This window comes from Mustela erminea, chromosome 5, assembly GCF_009829155.1.
Source record: "Mustela erminea isolate mMusErm1 chromosome 5, mMusErm1.Pri, whole genome shotgun sequence".
Classification (NCBI taxonomy): domain Eukaryota; kingdom Metazoa; phylum Chordata; class Mammalia; order Carnivora; family Mustelidae; genus Mustela; species Mustela erminea.
Window position 1 is genome coordinate 61,943,012 of NC_045618.1, and position 23,105 is coordinate 61,966,116.

The following is a 23,105-nucleotide window of genomic DNA, read 5'->3' on the forward strand; positions in this document are numbered from 1 at the left end:
AAACGACAGGGCTGTGCTAATCTGACCCACCGGCTGTTACCCAACTTCAACAGAGCACATGACTTTCTCAAAAACTCTTTTACCCACCTCTTATTAATTGCTTCTCATTCTCTACAAAGATTATTTCAAACAATTCTCCCTCTTCCTCAAAAACCTGAACTCATTCTCCCTCATCTTGAAGGGCTTGAGAAGGAGCAAATCTCCCCATTCTTTTCTATTCTACTGTAGTTCCCTCTTTTTTCCTCTTATTCTTTATGGTATGTGAATCACAAATACAAGTAGATTTTTATCACTCTACATTTTCAACTCTTCCATCAAGGTGATTCTACATCCTGGTGCAAAGACAGGACTACTTCGTTATGTCATCCACTGTGGGTCAGCCCCACACAGTCACATTTTAAAATACATAAGTTATATCTGAATTATTTTATTTTTTCCTCAATATATTACAATTGGGGCACATACTGTTTTTTAAATTTATATATATATATATAAGTGTATACATATTTATGTATAAAATATTACCTAAAGATTTCATTTCGAGATAGAAAATACTATAAAATATCTTTTTAAAAAAGGGAGAATTGGGGGCACTGGGTGGCTCAGATGGTTAAGTGTCGTCCTTCAGTGTGGGCTGTGATCTCCAGGTCTTGGGATCAAGGCCCCCATTGGGGCTTTCTTCTCAGGGGAAAGTCTGCTTCTCCCTTTCCCTCTGCTCCTGCCCTGTGCATGCTCTCTTTCTCTCTCTCTCCAAAGAATAAACAAACTCTTAAAAAATAACAATAATAATAATAAAGGGAGAGTTAGGTCTGAAAAGGCTGAGAGAACCACTTTGTCTGATAAAGCACTATTTACCAAAATGCACAAACAGAAGTCGAAATTGTTGACTGACACTTGCTTCTGGATACTCTCCATGTCTTTGACAACTTCTTGGACTATTTCTTCTTTACCTCCTTCATGGAACTTTCTTTATTCTAAATGTGGAGTCCCCCAAAGTTCTGTTAAAGCAGAGGCTTTAACCCACTGAGCCACCCAGACGCCCTACAAATGACCATATTAATTTGCTTTTTTATGCATAGTGTCAAAGGTCATGGCTACAGAACTCTAATTCTAATGTTACATCCTACATAAAGACAGTCTATGGCCCAGGACCATAAATAGGGCTCTACTTCTATCCTGGATAAATGATTTGGGGGTGAAAGAAAAAATGAAAAGATACAAAACTCAGGTAACACAAAGTCAAGCAGAATGGGTTCAATTATTCATTAGCCATACTTACTGAACAGGAGAATGCATGTACTGAAAATCTTTTGGGCAATCCCACATAAAAACTGTCTATCAGACAAGCTTTAGATAAATACTGGGAGGTAAGAGGAGATCCGAGTGTTACTTCTAGATAAAAATCTGAAGATACCTGCACCAACTGCCAATTCTTACCCAAGGATAGGATTTTCATCTTACTCCAAATGAAAAGCCTAATAAAAATAATTAAAATTACTTGGAGAGAAAGCCACCCTATCTCTGGATGGAGATAAACTAGAAAGCACTGTTCAAATGGTAGCCTAATCTAACAGTTTTTGGCTTGGTTTAAAAAATTTTTTTTTAAATTTTTCCTGTAACAGCAATGGTAAGAAGGTATAATGACCACCTCATAATGTACTAGAATTACAATGAAGGCCATTAACAAGTATTTGTCCTAAAACCTACACATTTAAACTTTCTATACTTAACTCTATTTTCATCTCTGATTTCTCTTTATAGACACTGCCCAAAATTGTTTTCATACCAATCATTTATAAAAGCATTTCCCAAAGTTTACCTCTCTGAATACTAGATCAAAATATTAGCAAATGTTCATTAATATTAAAAAATATTAAAGGCCATTAACATTAGGCCTAAGAATTTTTAGTGTTCAATATGCTAATGTACTTAGAGTCTCTCTCCAAGAGGAATCCAGACTTATCTGACCATTTTTTGGGCAAAGTACCTATCAAAATAGCTCAGAGAAGACCAGATGGGGCCATCAATGATTCAGTCAAATACCTAAAAAGAGTTCAATTATATATGACTTTAAGAAATAATTCTTAAACTTACCGAGACTAATACAGGAAAGGCCGAATGAAGGTATAGCTCTTACAAAACAAACTACATAGCTTTTTTTTTAAAAAATGCACTTAAAAAAAAAAAAGATTTTATTTATTTATTTGGGCCGGGAGAGTGAGCATAAACAGGGGGAGGGCCTGGCCGGGGTAGAGGGAAAAGCAGGCTCCCTGCTGAGCAGGGAGCCTATGCAGGGCTAGATCCCAGCACCCTGAGACAGGAGCCCAAGGCTTAACTGACTGAGTCACCCAGGTACCCCCCAACTACATAGCATGAAAGCCTTTGCAGGACTAAAGACAGCCTGTAGGAGGTTATGGGCTCTAGGCTTATACAAAAGGCTATAAACATTAAAGGAACAAAATAACTGAATTTCTCAAAAAAAAAAAACCAAAACCAAACCAAACAAAACCTGAATTTCTCACCTCTGCTCTCCTGTAACTCACTCTGTAGCCCAAACCCGTTATGACTGAATGTGATCTACTGAATCAGATCAACAGGTTACACTGATAAGTTGCAGGACTGTAGCACAAATAGCAAGACCAGGTCAAATAAATGCACGTCATATTCTAATACATGGAAATAAGACCAAAGAGAAGTGAGCTGTAAATTTTCACATGAATACCAAAGTAACATTTCATTCACTCAGCCCTTCAATTGCTGAACTCTTAAGCACAGTGAAGACAGGTATTTCCTTCAATGGATTCAGTTTAATAGAGGAGGTAAGACTCAAATAACAATAAAAAGCGCACTTGGGAAATCACTTAAAAGACGGACAGATAGGGGCACCTGGGTGGCTCAGTGGGTTAAGCCTCTGCCTTCGGCTCAGGTCATGGTCTCGGGATCCTGGGGTCGAGCCCCACATCGGGCTCCCTGCTCAGTGTGGAGCCTGTTTCCCCCTTTCTCTCTGCCTGCCTCTCTGCCTGCTTGTGATCTCTGTCTGTCAAATAAGTAGATGAAATCTTAAAAAAAAAAAAAAAAAAGACGGACAGATAAAGTGCCATGGGAATTCAGGAAAAAATGAATATTTATGAGTCTATGTTAACTGTCATGTAACAAATCAGTCAATCCTACTATCTACATTAGTTATAAATATCTACATCTTTGATGAGGAAACAGCAGGTAGAAGATCCTTCTATGTATTTGTGACCCAAAGAACAGAAAACATGTAGTCTGATGACCATATAAAATTTAATGTTTCCAACTTCCCACCAAAAAAAAAAGGAAAAGGAAAAAACCCAAGCCAAATGGCTCCACTGGTGAATTTTATCAAACACTTAAAGTAGAATTAATATCAATCCTTCACAAACTTCCTGATCACAGAAGAAAGAACAATTGCCACATCATTCTTTGTGGCTGGCATTACCCTGATTCCAAAGCCACCCAAAGACATCACAAGAAAACTACAGGCTAATATCCCTTACGGAAACAAAAATCCTCAATAAAATATTAACAACTAAATCCAGCAACATATAAAAAGAACTATACGCCATTAACAAGTAGAATTTATCCTAGGAATGGAAGGTTTATAGGACATCTGCAAATCAATCAATGTTCTATAGCACATTAACAGAACAAAGGATGAAAACTACTTGAGCACATCTCAATTAATACAGAAAGAAACCACCTGCGAGAAGGCAGTACCATTTCAAAATAAAAGCACTCAACAAACTAGAAGTAGAAGGGAACTCCCTCAATCTGATAAAGAGTGATTACAAAACACTCAAAACATCCTTCCAATGGTGAAAGATAGAATGCTACCCCCCTTAAAATCAGGAATAAGACAAGGTTGTCTATTTTTATAACTCATATTCAAAACTGTACTTAAAGTTCTAGCCACAGCAATTAGGAAAACAAAACAAAACAAATTAAAATAAACATCACCCAAATTGGAAAGAAGTAAAACTATTATTTATAGATTCTTATAAATAGATAATCCTAAAGAATGCACTAAAAAATTATTGTAACTAACAAACAAGTTCAGTAATCTTGCAGACTGTAAGACCAATATTCAAAAATCAATAATATTTCTATATACCACCAATGAACAATCTGAAAATAATTCCATTTACATCAGCATCAAAAAGAATAAAATATGAAAGAGGAAGGAAGGAAGGAAAAGAAAGGGAGGGAGGAAGGGATACGAACTCTGGAATAAATTTAACCAAGACTTGTATATATATTCTGAAAACAAGACATTATTGAAAAAAAATTAAAGAACTACACAAATGAGAAAACATTCTATGGTTCTTGGATCAAATGATTTAATATTCTGAAGATGGTAATGATATATAGAATAAATGGAACACCTATCATAACTCAAGCTAGCTTTTTTGCAGTAATGGACAAGCTAATCCTAAAAATTCATATAGAAGGGCAAAGGCCATAAGAGAGCCAAAACAATCTTGACAATGAAGAATAAAGCTGGAGGACTCAAACTCCCACTTTCAAAACTTACTACATAGCTGCAGCAGTTAAGATGTGTGCTAGGACATAAGGCTAGACATATAGATCAATGGAACAGAATTAAGAGTCCAAACAATAAACCCTTACCTTTAGAGTCAACCGATTACCAACAAGTCTATCAAGGTAATTCAATGCCGATTACCAACAAGCCTGTCAAGATAATTCAATGGCAAAGGAACAGCTTTTTCAGTAACTGGTACTGTGACAATTAGATAGTCACATGCAAAAAAATAAACTTGGATCTCTTCTTTATACACAAAGATTAACCCTAAAGAGATCACAGACATAAATTTAATAAGAGCTAAAACTATAAACCCTGTATTTGAAAACAGAGGTAAGTCTTCACGACCTCAAATAAGGTAATGGTTTCTCAGACATCATACCAATAACAAAACAACAAAAGGTAAAATAGATATATTAGACTTCATCAAAATTAACTTTAGTGCTATAAGCAAAGCTATCAAGAAACTGAAAATCAACAATTGGGGGAAAGATTTCCAAATCATGTATCGGATAAGGGACTGATATCCCAAATGTATTTTTTTTTTAAATCTTGAAACTCAATAATAAAATGGCAAATAGGGGCGCCTGGGTGGCTCAGTGGGTTAAGCCGCTGCCTTCGGCTCAGGTCATGATCTCAGAGTCCTGGGATCGAGTCCCGCGCATCGGGCTCTCTGCTCAGCAGAGAGCCTGCTTCCCTCTCTCTCTCTCTCTGCCTGCCTCTCCATCTACTTGTGATTTTTCTCTGTCAAATAACTAAATAAAAAATCTTTAAAAAAAAAAATAAATAAAATAAATAAAATGGCAAATAACCTTATTTTTAAATGGCCAAAGAATGTGAATAAACATTTCTCCAGAGGAGATATACCAATAGCTAATAAGCACATGAAAAGAAGCTTTAACATCATTAGTCACAGGGAAATGTAAATAAAAAACACAGTAAGATAATACTTAGCACCTACTAGTATGAATTTGAAGAAAGATCAAAACAGCTGACAAGGATGTGGAGAAACTGGAACCCTCCTATACTGCTGGTGGAAATGTAAAATGGTGTAGCTATTTTGGAAAAGTCCAGCAGTTCTTCAAAAGGTTAAACATAAAGTCACCATATGTAACTTCTGGATATACCCAACATAAATGGAAACATAAGTCCACAATAAAACTTAGACCTAAATCTTCACAGCAACATTCACAACAGCCAAAAGGTGGAAACAACCTAAATGCCCATCAAGTGACAAATGGACAATATGATATATTCACCTAATGGAATATTTCTTGGCAACTGAATGGGAACGAAATACTGACTGATGCTACAACATGGATGAACCCTGAAAACATTATGCTACATAAATAAGCTACTCAACCAAGGCCTCATATTGTAAGATACCATTTATAAGAAATAACCAAAGGGGCGCCTGGATGGCTCAGCAGATTAAACCTCTGCCTTAGGCTCAAGTCATTATCCCAGGGTTCTGGGATCGAGCCCCATATCAGGCTCTGTGCTCTTCCCCCTACCCCACCTGCCTCTCTGCCTACTTGTGATCTCTCTCTCTCAGTCAAATAAATAAATAAAATCTTTTAAAAATAAATAAATTACCAGAAAAAGGCAACTCCGGAGATCAGTGGTTGCTTGGGGGAGAGGGGTTGCAGACTGTGGCACTACAGGATGAGAAGTAACTGCTAATGGGTAGGGGTTCCTTCTGGGCTGGTGTAAATGTTTTAAACTTAGACGCTGGTGGTTGACGAAAGAAACTCTGTGACTATAACTAAAGACAATGAATATATTAAAACCATATATACTTTATTTATATTTTATCTGAAAGACAGAAAGCGAGCATAAGCGGGGGTGGCGGGGTGGCGGTAAGGGGGGGTGGCAGTCAGTGGGAGAGGGAGAAGCAGGCTCCCCTGCTGAGCAGGCCTCGAGGCCAGGTAGGCGGGCCTAGATCCCTAGACCCTGGGATCATGACCTGAGCCACGGACAGACACTTAAGGGACTGAGCCCAGGCGCCCCACCCATATATAATTTATGTGAGTGAATTTTACAGGCTGGGAATTATACCTCAATAAACATGTTAAAATGTATTATTTCTGCACAGGACAAAATAATACAGACAAAAACTGAATGATAAATTGTGAAAAAAATTTACTACAGTTTACCAATTTAACTGTCATACAGAGGGTTCTCATAAAATTTTGAATAGTGTAAGACCTCTAAGAACACAGAACCCATCCAAACATTTTGTTTAAAGAGACCGTTACTATTAAGCTAAATAACTGAATTTAAATTAAAAAAGTGAAAAATGACGGTTATGCTAATTAACAGAATTAAAATTTTTTTTAATTAAAAAGAAATTGGTTACTATTATCCCATTTATGGAGGAGGAACCATGTTATTTACACATTTTAAGTGACTTTTATTTAACAGGGATTGTGGATTTGAATATAGATAATCTGAACCCCAAACCCTCATCATTTTTTTTTTTAGATTTTATTTATTCATTTTTAGAGAAAGCAAGAGAGATCACAAACAGAGAGGCAGAGGGAGAAGCTGACTTGCCACTCAGTGGAGAGCCCGATGCGGGGCTCAATCCCAGGATCATGTACTGCATGTAATTTTTTCAAATGAAAAATTATGAAGGCTGGGGCACCTAGGTGGCTCAGTCATTAAGCATCTGCCTTCAGTTCACGGGGATCAAGCCCAGCATCGGTATCCCTGCTCAGTGGGAAGTTGGCTTCTCCTGTTCCCACTCCCCCTGTTTGTGTTCCTTCTCTAGCTGGCGGTCTCTCTGTTAAATAGATAAAAATCTCAAAAAAAAAACAAGAAAAAGAAAAAGAAAAATTATGAAGATTTTTAAATTGAGGGGCGCCTCAGTGGCTCAGTGGGTTATTCCTCTGCCTTTGGCTCAGGTCATGATCCTAGGGTCCTGTGATCGAGCCCCACATCAGGCTCTCTGTTGGGCAGGGAGCCTGCTTCCCCCCTCTCTCTGCCTGCCTCTCTGCCTACTTGTGACCTCTGTCAAATAAATAAATAAAATCTTAAAAAGAAAAAACGATTTTTAACATATGTTGAAACAAATATTAATACATAGTTTGATGAGTTTTGACATACACATACATAAACCTAATTAATATCCCTATCAAGATACATAAGAATAGCAAATTACCCCAGAAAGTTCTCTCAGCCTTCCATTTCCACCCAGTCAACTGCTCCAACCCTCAAGGCAATCACTATTCTGATTTCCAGCACCACAAATGAACTAATTTCTAGTATGCTCTAGAAATTTAGAAAAAGGGAATCATATTGCACGTATGCTTTTGTGTCTGGATTCTTTTTTTTTTTTTTAATTTTATTTTTTTATTTGACAGAGAGAGAGAGAGACAGCAAGAGAGGGAACACAAGCAGGAGTAGAAGGAGAAACAGGCTTCCCACAGAGCAGGGAGCCGGATGTGGGGCTCGATTCCAGGACCCTGGAATCACGACCTGAGCCAAAGGCCGGCACTTAATGACTGAGCCACCCAGACACCCCTTGGATTCTTTTCTGAGATTCATCCATGTTACTGCATACATCAGGAATTCACTACTTTTTGTTGCTGAATCAGATTCCATCATAGGAATGAATATAACCACAGTTTATTTGTTCACCTATTGATGGATATTTGGGTTTTCAATTCACTTTGGGTAAATTCCTGGGAATGGAACTGCAAGGCCACAGAGAGATATCTGTTTAACCTTATAACAAACCACCAAACAATTTTCCAAAAATGGTTCTAATGTTTTAAATTCCCACCAACAATGAAAAGCAGTTCTAGTTCCTTCTCAACTTTGCCAACACCTGGTGTTACAACGGTGTCTCATTGTGATTTTAATTTGCACAACCCTGACAAATGATGACCTTTTCACATGCTTATTGGCCATTTATATAAATTCCCTTATGAAATATCTGTTAAAGTTTTATTGTGTTTTTTTTTTTTACCACATTTGAAAAAGCTGTAGTCTTGTTACAACTGAGCTACAGAAGTCCTTTTTATATTATAGATATAATTCCTTTGTCAGACATATGTGTTACTATTATTTCATGTTCATGGACTGGAATATTATTATTAAGATGTTAATTCTCTCCTATATATCCTCTCTTAACCACAGATTCCAAGTCCAGTCCCAGAAGGGTTCTTTGAAGAAACTGACACACTCAGCCTAAAATTTATATGGAAGAGCAAAATAGCTCAAAGAAGTTTGAAAATGATGAGCAAAACTGGGAGTTCACACTATCTGATTACAAGACTTGATAAAAGTTACAGTAATTAAGATGGTATACTGCACTGGCCTAAGGACAGACAAACCAATGGCACAAAACAGAGTCCAGAAAAAAGACCCACACTTAACATGGTCACATCAATTCTTTTTTTATTTTTTTTTAAAGGTTTTATTTATTTGACAGAGAGAGACAAAGCAAGAGAGGGAATATAAGCGGGAGGAGTGGGAGAGGGAAAAGCAGGCTTCCTGCTGAGCAGGGAGCCCAATGTGGGGCTTAATCCCAGGACCCTGGGATCACAACCAGAGCGGAAGGCAGATTCTTAACAACTGAGCCACCAGGTGCCCCCAGTCACACTGATTCTTGAGAAACAATCTAATAGGGAAAGAAAAGTTTTTCCAAGAAATGGTGCTGAAACAACTGGAAACCCATATTTGGGGACTTGGGGGAGTGAATCCCAAACTCCTACCATATACAAAAATGAAGTGAAAGATTAACCACAGACTTAAATGAAAAGCTAAAATGATAGCGCTTCTAAAAGAAAACATTTAGAACATATCTTTGTCAGCTGGAGTAGATAAAAATTTCTTAGGACACAGGGGCTCAGGTGGCTCAGATGGTTTAGCATCTCACTCTTGGTTTCAGCTCAGGTCACAATCTCAAGTTCATGAGATGAAGCCCTGCGCTGGAATCCACCCTCAACCTGAGAGTCTGCTGGGAATTTTCTCTCTGCCTCTCCCTCTGCTCTTGTTCTCTCTCTCCAAAAAATAAATAACTAAAATCTTTAAAAAAAAATTTCTTAGGGCACAGAAGGGCTAACCATAAGAGAAAATACTGGTAAACTGCCTTAATGAAAACTATATGTCTATATAATGTCTATATAAAAAATTGTTAATCACTCTTTGCTTGGTTTTATTCTTTATCAGTTTGCAAGGATATTTAAAAAAAATCAGTCTGGGGGGCACCTGGGTGGCTCAGTGGGTTAAGCCTCTGCTTTCGGCTCAGGTCATGATCCCAGGATCCTGAGATGGAGCCCTGCATCTGGCTCTGCTCAGCAGGGAGCCTGCTTCCCCTTCTCCCTCTCCACCTGCATCTCTGCCTACTTGTGATCTCTCTCCGTCAAATAAATAAATAAAATCTTAAAAAAAATATATCAGTCTGCAGAGGGCAATGCAAATAATACGTAATCAAGCTAAATGGCCCCATTTGTAACTCTATACCAAATAAAGGTACAGATCTCCTCTAACACAAATTTCATAACTTTATCAGGATTCTCATGGAAATCTGAGGAGTTCCAAGGCCACCAGATTTACTCCAAAAGATTCTGGTATACTTTCTCTTTTGCAGCTCAAATTAGGATTCAACTTCCAGTCATGGCCTTAAAGGTATTTTTTTGTGCTCTTCCAGTACCAGACTAAGGTAGACACTAAAAGCTCACACCATATCTGCTGTGCATAACTAGTATTCTTACTGATAAACCAGAGTGTCCTCCCTAACTCTCGAATATTTTACAGAAAGTAAGAATTCAGTGTATGCTAAAAATAGCTAAGTAACCCTCTTTCTCTTAGTTGTATCTATATCACTGTGATTGTTCTTAACCCTAGGTCTTTCTATGTTATCTTCTTATCTGTTGTTTAGGAAATAAGGAATCATCCACAATACCAGAAGCAGCTGGAAGTCTTGGTACCAGAATACTTCCCTTTGGTTCACAGTGTGGATGCCTATACTAAGTCACAAAGTCTATGAAAACTGTTTTTCTTTGGTTTCCTTTAAAAAAAAAAAACTCAATTAAAATGGACTAAATTAGCAAAATATCAAAAAATACAGGGGGAAAAATAAATACTCAAAAAGAAAACATAATTTTGCACAGTATAAATATTGGTAAGAAATAATGAAATTCTCATTTAAATCATCTTTTCTCTAACTAGTAAAATTTGTATGAATCCATTAAGTTGAAATAAAGATTACAAGTGACTATTTTGCAAAATGAAATTATAAAAATATCTTCCAGCAATTTTATAAAAAATAATTGGAAAAAGACATTTTTCATGAATATTTTGAGAAAGAGTAACAGTAATTAGGTTGTGTAATGCTCACCACATTACACAATTTAACAAAAAATAAGCTCACTGGATTAGCTGAAAAACATTCCTGCATTCACTAAAATATTTTAGTGGAATCTTTCAGTTAATCTTTACCATTAAAAAAGCTTCCAAAGCCAGCCTCAGTTGAGAACAGAAACTCTTGTATAGCAAGATGGGAAGGGAAGATAAGGGACCAACACTGAGGGCACACTAGTGTGAGGGGCTTTTCTGTCCTAAGTGCTTTCATAATAATACTAGCCCATTTAATCATCACAATAATTCAAATCTCTTCTCATTTTAGTTAAGCTGAAGAATTTGCCCAAGCCAGAATTAGCACTCAGATGTATTGTTGGTGACACCAAATTCCCAATCCTTTACCACCAGACTGCTGAACAGAAACAAACAGCCTCCTGACTTGGATGACCCACACCTCCTAGTTAGTTTGCCCAAGACCTTTTAAGTTCACCATCCTATGCATAATTACTAATAGTCCCTCATCCTTCACTTTGGAAAGTATCCACAGTTGAACAACAAATTTTTGGTCAACCTAGCACATGGCAAATAAGAAGTAAATAAATCACAAAACCTCTTTAAATAAAACCCTAGTTGAAACAAAACTTTCCTTTCAGACCACAGAATATTCACTAAAAGGTTACTATATACCAAACACTGATTGAGGAAAAGACCTTGTCCTCAAGAAACAAAGGCAGACAAAAACAATCTGCTCAAAGGCATCACTATAATAGCCTGGGTACTGCCTAGCAAATTAACAAGCCCAGAGTTCACCCTAAACACAAAGTTTCAGAAATAACAACACCTGCATTTTAAACAGAATGAGGAACTCCTGGCTAAAAAAGTAAAGTCTTTTCATAAATTTCAAAAATGGCAAAATATTTTGGCCTACCTCAAAGGCATATTGTGAGGAAGAAAAAAATGCTTATCCACATTTCCCTGTATTAATATTCTTCATTAATGACACTGGACTATTATAACAAAATGAAATGTTACCAAAAAAAAAAATCAATTACAATGCATGTGCTCTCCTCTAGGAAAGTATCATTTCAACTTCCTAGAAGAGTATCTTCACCATATATGGAACAAAAACATCTTATCCGAATAATAAAAGAAGTATCTTTACTATCTTTACAACTGCCTCTATGGTATACACTACAGACGGAACCTTTGGTCAAACAAGTTTAATCCTTATATATTAAACACTTAGGGTTTATTTATTACACAATCAAAAATCCAAAAGGGAAGAACTGTTTCCCAAGGTATCTAATGGACCTTTCCACATGGTAACTTAAAAAAAAAAAAATTTTTTTTTAAGTTATGCTATGTTAGAGGTCCCTAGGTTCTATTTTCATAAGTCTTGCAGTGAAAAGCACTCATTTAATAACAATTTATCAAATTAAAATTTGAGAACAGCTATAGATCTCTTACTGAAGAACCAGTTATTTCAACAAATTTCATAGCTAGATCCATGAAAACGCTTACCTTTTCCAGGGAATGAGTCAGCTGAGAAAAAGATACTCCCATAGAAAAGAGAAATTAAAGGACTGAACTTGCAGCCCAGAAAACGTAAGCAACTCATTTCATTCCTCAGCAAAGCAAAGATAGTATTAGCTTGCTGAATGGTTACTTGTGAAAAAGAGAGATGCCTCACAAAGTACTGGGAAATTTTAGCTATCAGTCCCATACAGTTTATCCTCCATTATTATATGAGTGATGGTGAAAGGTTATTACTAAGAATAAAAAGTAAGAGGTATCCATAAACAGCCAATGTTCCAAAAATCACTTTTATATTTAGTTTTCATATACTAAAAGTCAGTTTCGTTTTGAAAGTGAACACGCCAACAGAGAAGTTGTCTTGAACTGTGTTCTCCAAAGCAGTCTGAGAAATTAAATTTCAGGTAATTCATGCTAGGGACAAACCATCCGTAAATAAGCACAAGTTGAATTGTATACTAAAGGGATCTTGCTTTTCATTCATTAGATATTTCAGTTACATAAGTGTGTTATGAGTTTATTAACACTAAATGTATTTACTCTCACTCTCTTCATTATACAGTCTATACAGTCAATTAGAACAAGGATGTGTACATCAAACTACCCTCAATGAACACTTAAATTGAAGTTAGACTTTTTCCTCTATTCAAGAAGTTTAGGGTGTAGGGAGAGAGACTCCATTATAAACAATTCCAAGTGGGATTCTAAATTTTTTATCTTGTTTTATCAAATACTACTGTAATAAGGAGGCTATATACACATTCTATTGAAAGCTATGTGCCAGGGATGCCTGGGTGGCTCAGTAGGCTAAGTGTCTACCTTCGGCTCAGGTCATGATCCCAGGGTCCTGGGATTGAGTCTGCTTCTCCCTCTCCCTCTACCCGACGCCTGCTCATGCTCTCTCTCTCAATAAACAAAATCTTTAAAAAAAAAAAAAAGCTATGTGCCAAACATTATATGCATATGTACTTTATATATAAATTAACTCATTTAATCCTTTTAGGACATAGGCACTATTATAACCTTCACTTTAGAGATAAAGAAAGTGAGCTTAAGGAACCTGCCCAAGGTCACACAGCCAGAAGTGTCAGAGCAGGTCTGAAATCCAGGAAGTCTGACTCCAAAGTCCCATATGCTGAAACTCCAGTATTGTCTAAATGATCTCAAGCAAACCAGTGGCTCTGATGACATAAAACTAAGCTAATGCACTTAGCTTATACTTCCATACAGTATATTCATTTATTCAAGAACTTATTTAGAACATTTTAGACTCAAAAGTATTGATTTTATATTATGGGTTATAATTCAATGCTGCTCAGTTTATTTTGCTGTTGAAATCATTCCAGTTTTGGCCACTGAGAGCTCTTTCAGCTGGGTCCTAGGCTCCTCTGACGTATCTTCCTCATTACGGGGTTGGATGGTGGTGGTGGTGGTGGTGGTGGGTGGTTGTTGTTAGAGCACTTCCTTACTTTCTGGCACTACAAGATGTTCCAGGCTCATCTTGTAGATTTCCTGCTCAGTCCTAGAATCAGCCATTTCTCCAAAGAGCTCTAGTCCTTTGTATTAGAAACTAACATCTGGGTTCTAGGTGTTGCTCCTGGGTTTCTTTTAATCTCAGCTCATACAGCACAATGTGTGGGTATAATCCCAAGAATGTATATAGGTATATAAGCATTTCAATATGTAACCATCTGTACTAAACTAAACATGAGTTTATGCTCACGTTCCCAACTCCAATCTATTACCACATGAATCATTCTAGCTTCTCCCCTTGCTTATCTGTAAATCCAGACCCTAACAGTGAAAAGCCTGTCTCTTAACCATCTATTTACTAATTGTTCACTTGCACTACACACACGTAACAGCATCAAAATTAACCTGCACCTTCATGGGATACAACTTTATCAATTAGATTACAGTGCTTATATGAAATTCCTTGTCTTAGATTCCACTCATTTCCAAGGTTACTTAGGTCAACACATCCCTTCTTCCCTTTTCAGTAAGGTTATTTCATACACTTCTAATACAATTAGATTCTCTTGTCACAGCCTGCATTCTTTCCCAGGACCTCTTTACCTCCTAAATAATGTTTAATTTGCACAAAGTTAAAGTTTACTCTGTGCTGTAAAGACCTATGGGTTTTGAAAAATTCATAATGTCATATCCACCATTAAGGTATCCAGTAGAATAGTTTTATCAAGCAGTATTTTAACTAAATTACATGGTACTAGGAGCACCTGGTGGGCTCGGCCTGTAGAACATGCAACTCCTGATCTCAGTGTCGTGGAATGGAGCGTACTTAAAAAAAATAGTAATAAATTACAAGGTACTACAATCCTCTATGGAAGCAATGAGGTTGGGTAGAGAGGCTGAAGTCAAGAGCTGTGACTTTAATGCTATTGACAAGCCACAGAAAGACTCTAGGACTATCGGCTATTCTATCACGGTCCCAAGAGCCTCACTGTAAAATGAGTGGGTTCAATTAGACAATTATATATATACAGCATTCATTAAACAGTGTCTCAGGGATGGTGCTAACCATTTAACACAGATTATCTTACTCCTAACAACTATTTGAAGTAGATACTATTATCTCCATTTAAAAGATGACACTAAGGGGGTGCCTGAGTGTCTCGGTTGGTTAAGTGTCTGCCTTCAACCAGGGTCATGATCTCTGGGTCCTGGGATTGAGCCCTCTATCAGGTTTCCTAATCAACAGGGGTCTGCTTCCTTTTCTCTCTCTCCCCCTCCGCCCTCCCCACCACTTGTTCTCTCTCTCAAATAAATAAATAAAATCTCAAGGGGAAAAAAAATGACATTAAGTCTTCATACTAACTTGCAGAAGATTACCTAGCCAGGGAGTTATAAAGACTCTAGAGCAGAAGTCAGGACAATATGGCCTGCATGTCAAATCCAGCCCACCACTGATTGTTGTATTCTTGATAGGTAAGAATGGTTTTTACTTTTATTTTTTTTTTAAAGATTTTATTTATTTATTTATTTATTTATTTATTTATTTGACAGAGAGAGAGAGAGAGAGAGAGAGATCACAAGTAGGCAGGGAGGCAGGTGGTCGGGGTTGGGGGGGGGGGGCAGGCTCTCCGCTGAGCAGAGAGCCCAGTGTGGGACTTGATCCCAGGACTCCTGGATCATGACCTGAGCCGAAGGCAGAGGCTCAACCCACTGAGCCACCCAGGCGCCCCTGGTTTTTACATTTTTAAATAAAGGGGAGAAATCATATTTCATGACACATGAAATTAAAATAAAAAATTTTTTAGATTTTATTTATTTGACAGACAGAGATCACAAGTAGGCAGAGAAGCAGGCATAGAGAGAGGAGGCAGGCACCCTGCCGAGCAGAAAGCCTGATGCCGATCAGGCAGCCTGATGCCTGATCAGAAAGCATGATCCCAAGACCCAGGGATCATGACTGAAGCTGAAGGCAGAGGCTTTAACCCACCAAGCCACCCAGGTGCCCCTGAAATTAAAATTTTAGTGCCCATAAATAAAGTTTTGTTGGAACATAGCCCCACTCATTCACTTATATATTAACTATGGCTGCTTTCCCATTGTAGAAGGGCAGAGCTGAGAGGCTGCCACAGGGAAGCTATGACCAGCAAAACACAGATTTATTATTTGACCACTTACAGGAAAACATTTCCTAGCCCTGCTCTAGAGCCTGGGTCTACTACTACATTCTAAGAATGACCCTAAAAAGAGCAAACTATTACTAACATTAGAATAACATCCAAGACAGAAACATTTTAGACATTGAACTAAAACGCTTCAAGTTGCCATACTACCTCTTTAAGTTATGATCTCAACTAAAAAGATATTTCTATTGACATCTAATAGTATTCATTACATCAACACAAAGGTTAATGCATTGCAACTATTTTCTTTATTGATGTATTTTCCCCGCCTTATCTAAGAAAAAGATCTGAGATATTTTCTATTCAAAAAGGTCCTGATTTCTATAAACTAAAACTTTAGATTAATTAAACTACCAAAATAAAATGGTACTCTTAATTATAGCTAATACCTGTTGAGAGCACTATGTGCCAGAGACCATTCTAAGCAATTACTCATTTATGCCCTCATTTCTCACAATTATCCTCTATAAAGTAGGCACAATTATTCTAATTTAATAAATGAAGAAACTGAAGCTTAAATAGCTTTCCAAAGGTTAGAAAATTAGTAAGAGGGAGAACCCAGGTAACCTGGCTCTAAGATCTAAAAAAGGCTCAGCTTTAATACACTGCCACTGGATTACAATGCTTCTGTTTAAAAAAGGCAGATTAGGGCCTTTAAACAAATGAAAACAATGTCTCAATAAATTTTTTTTAAGAAGACTAGAAGTATGGTGACTAACATTACACACACACACACACAGACTAAAAACGAAGTGCCTTTGGATACCCAGTCCATTAAGTGTCTCAGTCCATTAAGTGTCTGCCTTTGGTTCAGGTCATGATCCCAGAGACCTTGGACTGAGTTCCACATCCCCACAATGGGCTCCTTGCTCAGTGGGGAGCCTGCTGCTCCCCTGCTTGTGCTCTCTCACACATGTCCTCTGACAAACAAATAAATAATTTCCCCAAAACAAACAAACAAACAAAAAACCAGGGGTGCCTGGGTAGCTCAGTAGGTTAAGCCTCTGCCTTCGGCTCAGGTCATGATCTCAGAGTTCTGGGATCGAGCCCCGCGCATCGAGCCCCACATCGGGCTCTCTGCTCAGCAGGGAGCCTGCTTCTCCCTCTCTCTCTGCCTGCCTCTCTGCCTTCTTGTGATCTCTGTCAAATAAATAAATAAAATTTTTAAAAACAAACAAGCAAACAAAAAACAAAAACAAAACTAAGTACCACTAATTTATATCAGCAACTCAAAAGAATCTTTAGGTTCATACTTCTCTATGGCACCTAAAGTTTTCATAACCATGGGTTTATCTTTGCAGAGCCCCTCTGTACTTTCCATACATACACTTGGATTAATTCACTTGTACATCCCCGGAGTCTACCCCATAGTCCCTTGAGTGTGGCAGATGCTCAACAAATTGCTGTTGGAAGGGTTAAAAAGCACTCATTAGGTGTTCAATAAACATTTATTGAATGAACAAAGTAAGGAGTTTCATAAACCATTAGGTACAAGCATCATTAAATAGTTTGTTGACCTGAAATGAACTAGGATGAATCGCAAAAGTTCTGGCTTTGTAACCCTTACATTGTGCATGGTTTGTTCTTGAGCCTTAACCACCTTCTGTGCTAGTAAGTTTCATAAACAAACCACTCATTATACACCTGTCAAACAATATTCATCTTTCAAGCTAGTTCTAATTTTCCAGGATTGTAATTCATGTTTTACCTAATCCCATTTAATTTAATCAGTCCATCTCAGTCTTCATCATTCCATTATCAAGTCAAATTTCTTTATCTTCACATTGAAAGCCTTACCACTGCTTTCATCATTTATGCTGCCATTTTCTGGAAACTTCCCTCCTGCTTAATTTATTCTTCCTTGAGATGCAATAATTGGAATCCATTCTATAGTCTAAGAGTGGATGTATTGTGGTTTTGTACCAAGATAATGTAGTCCATTTTTTAATTTTCTTTTTCATAACCTCTCCAGGGAATGACTAACATTTTGTTGACTTTTGGGCAACACTCAGGCAACATACTCAGGAATCAAGTGACCCGAACATTCTTTTTACCATACTGATGTTCATTAGCCATTTTTCTGTTCGTGCACAAAAATATGAAAGAGTCACAGTTTATTCTACTGAGGTACTAACTTCTTACACAGAAGAGCTAGCTGTCACATAAAAACCTGAAGGTACTTTATTTGTTCTTTTACAAGAACTAAGAATAGTTTTAGTACCATTACCAAAAGACAAACTCTCTACTTGAATATCCTGAGTAGGTCCTATATGCCATATAGGTTGTTCCTTCTTACCACGTAACAAATAGTTTCCCTTCTCCCAAATCAAAACTAAATGTATGTCATGGCCTTGGATGTGTTTATTTCCCCAAAGACGAAAATAAACCAAAATTCATCAATATGCTGTTTTACAGTTATAGTTAATATGTCATTTTATTTCAGAAGTGAAAATCATTCTATTATACATGTAAGAGAACTGAAACTCAAAAAAGTTGAGTAGCTTGGGGAACCTGGGTGGCTTAGTCAGTTAAGCATCCGACTCCATGCTCAGCAAGGAATCTGCTTGAAGATTCCTTTTCCTTCTACCCTTCCCCTCACTCACATTCCCAAGTGCATGCTCTCTAAAATAAATAAATCAATCTTAAAAAGAAAAAAAAAAAAAAGGTTTAGTTGCTTACCCAGTGGGTAAGTGGGACACAAACCCAAATCTTTTCTAGCCTAAAAACAATGTCCTTCCATTACACTACCAGGTTTCCCCTTAGCTAAACTACCCCTTGCTCTCTCGGTAAGTCAACCTCATGTTACTGTGAACATGAATTTAAGAGTCAATAATTCTACTTCTTGTTAGAAAAACCACTGGTTCAGGGTGCCTGGGTGGCTCAGTGAATTGAGCCTCTACCTTCAGCTCAGGTCATGATCTCAGGGTCCTGGGATCGAGCCCCGCATCTGGCTCTCTGCTCAGCAGGGAGCCTGCTTCCCCCTCTTTCTCTGCCTGCTGCTCTGCCTACTTGGGATCTCTGTCTGTCAAATAAATAAATAAAATCTTAAAAAAAAAGAAAACAAAACAAACACTGGTTAGCCCCATATGAAATCACTTAGCTATGTGTCCATAAACTTGGATGGAAAAAAATTTTCATCCTTATTTTCAATAACCTGTAACTGAAATTAGCATTTCCTTCAATTCTGAATGTAGGCAGCACAGCACGATATTAGACTTTCACTGGTTATTTAATTCAGTAATAAAAAGGAAATTTCTTACATCATAAATTGTTTTCTAAATATGTGAACTATATTCTATACATTTAAATGTCATATTCTGAAAAGACATTCATAGGTTTCTTTAGACTGCAAAGGAGTCCAGGGCATATAAAAAACATTAGGAACCCTGTTCTATAGGGTTGCCCGGCTGGCTCAAGTTGGTAGAGCATGTGACCCTTGATCTCAGGGGTTGGGAGTTCAAGCCCCACACTGGGTGTGGAGCCTATTTTAAAAAGAAGAAAAAGAAAAAAGAATCCTGCTTATAGACCATCGCACAGGATATCAATCCTTGGTGGTGAAAGTTTATAAAAGCATGTCACAGTTGATTTACTGTCTTTTAGGCCATTAAAAATATGGATAGCATTTAGCTCCAAAGATTTTTTTTTTGGTATCTAACTTGTCAACTATTTACTATTACTGATCTCCTGGTGAAATCCTAACTCCAAAGATGATGGTATTAGGTGGGAATAAAGCCCTCATGATTAGGATTAGTGTCCATAATAAGTGTTTAGTAAGTATTAGCAACTATGTTCTTCTCATCCTCTGCATGCTACAGCCTATCATATCAAAATGCTTAGGCTTTTTTTTTTTTTTTAGATTTTATTTATTTATTTAATGGGGGGGGACACACAAGCAAGGGGAGTGGGAGAGGGAGAAGCAGGATCCCCGCTGAGCAGGGAGCTGATACAGGACTTGATCCCAGGACCCTGAGATTAAGACCCGGGCTGAACGCAGATGCTTAATGACTGAACCACCCAGATGCCCCCAAAATGCTTATGCTTAAGATTCAACTTTAAAACTTGTCATCAACTTCACTTATTTTCCCACACAAATTCAAAGTATCGTAATAACTATCCTGTTCCAACCTCTCGAAAATTCACTGTATCAGCATTTATATTTTGTGTGAACTTGTATGTTGACATGTTAAATCCCCAAACCAGTTTTAATCTTCTGGAGGGCAGAGAGGTGTCTATTATTCCCTCCCCAGCCCTAAGTCTACACAAGTAATAGCACTCAAAAGCTGTTATGATACCACTCCTTGGTAGTACTATGACAAATTCTTATTAAATAAAGTTGTAACACCATAGTTTATGGTCTGTTGTTTATACTTCATCACATTTCCACCCTGACGTACTCAAAACGTTTTTATTAGTCTTAAAATTATCTAATGACATTTGTGCTCTTTACAGTTATTTCCTATTTAAAAGACATAGATCTTTAAAAATTAGTTTGAATTCTACTGAAACAAAATAAAGAGGAAAAGAACACAGTAAACTAAAATAACAGAACTTAATCTTAAAAACACAAATTCATTTTATTATCTAGTAAGCATGTGAATTCTGCCGCATATAATAATCTCAAATAGCTGATTTAAAGGAAGAGTTTGAGAATTTCAAGCATAAAACACAAAGGTAATGGAATATTATTTGACAACAAAAGGGAACGAAGTCCTGACACATGCTACTACAAAGATGAACCTTGAGAGCATGTTAAGTGAAAGAAGCCAGTCACAAAAAGACACATTATTTCAGGATTCCCTTTGTACGCAATACCTGGAATAGGCAAATCTATAAAGACAGAAAATAGATTAGTGGTTGCTAGGGGCCAGGAGAAGGGCTGATTGGAGAGTGACAGCTAAGGGTGCTTCTTTTTGGAGTGATGAATTACATAGTGGTGAAAGCTGTACAACTCTGAGTATATGAAAAATCACAGAACTGTACACTTCAAAAGGATGAGTCTTTGGGAATGTAAATTATATTGCAATAAAATTGTTACTTATAAATAAATAAATGAAATGCAGCCACTAGCAAACCACAATCAAAGTCTCCCTGGAAAAGGAAATCATGAAAGTCACTGATTGGAAAAGTAAGCTGGTTACCTGTGATTTCAGAGAACTCAACCTACTAATTTCATCTCCAAATCCTAGCAACAAGTACTCCAACATTAAACTAGACAGTGTATGAATCAAATGATTTGGCCACAGCTGGCTGTAAACTAAAATAGTGAGTGCCTTCTTGGGCTCTATCACTCCTAAACTGTAGGGGGCTTCCACCCTAGCTGATTACGGAAGTAGTAGTTTTCATCAGCAAGCTCAAGAAGGAATGTCAAAATAGGATGACACTTGCCTGGACGTTCTACAAAAGCCTGAAAGACCACAGTGGGTGTCCCCTACACACTCCTAAGTATGTGCACGTGTTAGGCTGTCCCCACATAACACCAACAAGCAGCAAGGACCATTTACCCATATCCCAACTTGCTTCACATAAACTGACATACTATTAAGCTCTTAGATCTCATTTCCTTAAGAGGACAAATAAAGCCCTCAAACGGCTCCCACTCGAGCTCAACCAGCCCCCGCCCTGACCCACCCCACCCCCAAACCCACACACGTGTTAGCCCGACACCGCCCCACCGGGTCCCACGTGCACCTGGTCTAACACACTCCCCACGTGTGGGCGCCCCACGGGCTTCCTCGGCTATCTGAGGTCACCGCGTGACCCCGGGTCTCTAGAGGTATGAGAGGGGAAAGGACGAGGCCCAAGTCCCTGAAGTCCCAACCCTACGGGGAGTGTCCACACCCATCCTCCCCACTAACCCCAACAAATCCAAGGGCCGGGGGCGACGGCCCCTTTAAGAAGCGGCCCAGTCGTCGCCTGCAGAGAGGGGCGCAACGGGGCCTACACAACCCCCCCCCTCCGTTCGCCCGCCCACGTCTAGTCGCCTCACCTCGGGCCGCCGGGCCCCGCCGCCGCGGCGGCGGCGGAGGGGGGGCGGGGTGCGGGCGGGGTCCGAAGGGGGGGGTCGCCCCGCCGACGGTGGAGCCGCGGTTCGCTCTCTGAGGCCGGGTGACGGTGACTGCGTTGGGCGTGGACGCTCCTAGCTCGCTCCCTCGGCGGCTCCTGGGACCCCAAGATGGCGGCGGCGCTGAGGCGGCTGCGGGCGCTGGGCCGGCGGCGGCGGCGGCCACTTTCACTCACTGAGAGGAGCGGAGCAGGGACACGGGGAGCCATGGCGGGGGGGAGGAGAGGCGCCATAGCCAGGCCAGAACAATCGAGCCGCTACTCAGCTAGCTTATCCCCGCCCCGCCCACGCTCACAGATCGTCGCCAGCCCGTGGCCTCCCGCAGTGCCGCTGCCGTCGGCCTCGTGCAGCTCGCACCCCGCAGCTGCCGCCTGACGCCCAGTGCGGACTGGGGTTCGGGGGGAGACCCTGATCCATGCCATCTGAGTGCAGATTGGTCGGGGCTGGGACTGGCGAAGATTGCCGAAAGGCGGCGGGGAGGAGGAGGAGGATGTCATCGCTAGAGTGAGCAAGCAGATCTCGCGGGAGCAAATGTCGCGAGACCTCTCCAGTCCTGCAACCGCCAGAGAAAGGTTACTTTCCCCGGAAGTAACGTCAATCGAAACGGCCCGGGATCCTGGGAATGTTCGTTTCCGCAGGCAGGTGGTGGGAGGGTGCTAGTCGTTTGTTTATTAGGGGGTCACTGAACACTGAGATCACTTGAGGAAAAGGTTAGGATCGGGTATATTTTATCCTCTTTGTGGCCACTTTGGGCGGGGTTGTAGATCGTTGGGAAAGTGCCTGCCATGTAGAGCCGCTCATTCAGTACAGAAAGTTTTGGGCTCCCCTTTACAGTTTAGAGGCCAAGACCACGATGCTGTGGCATAGTTAGGCAAATGGCTAAGTTTCAGGATTCAAGGACTTGGGAACACACAGACCTGTCTACAGAAATGTCTTCCTGTTCTCTGTTCTCACACCCACCCATCCCATTCAGCCTGATTTG

The 23,105-nt window shown here is 39.1% G+C and overlaps 1 protein-coding gene and 1 long non-coding RNA gene across 4 annotated transcripts in view; one reads left to right on the top strand and one right to left on the bottom strand.

The window, feature by feature from the left end:
* INO80 (INO80 complex ATPase subunit) overlaps positions 1 to 22,578 on the bottom strand; it is a 136,272-nt gene extending 113,694 nt beyond the window's left edge. The window contains exon 1 of one of the 3 annotated variants that reach the window (XM_032343327.1): positions 22,049 to 22,578. The gene's annotated coding sequence lies outside the window, so the exon portion shown is untranslated. The remainder of the gene's footprint in view (positions 1 to 22,048) is intronic. The other 2 variants (XM_032343326.1, XM_032343325.1) reach the window with 2 other exon arrangements.
* Positions 796 to 16,691, top strand: LOC116590932. The gene is made up of 3 exons (XR_004285788.1): positions 796 to 807; positions 10,339 to 10,344; positions 16,618 to 16,691. It is a non-coding gene; the product is annotated as an uncharacterized LOC116590932 (long non-coding RNA).
* Positions 22,579 to 23,105: the final 527 nt, after the last annotated feature.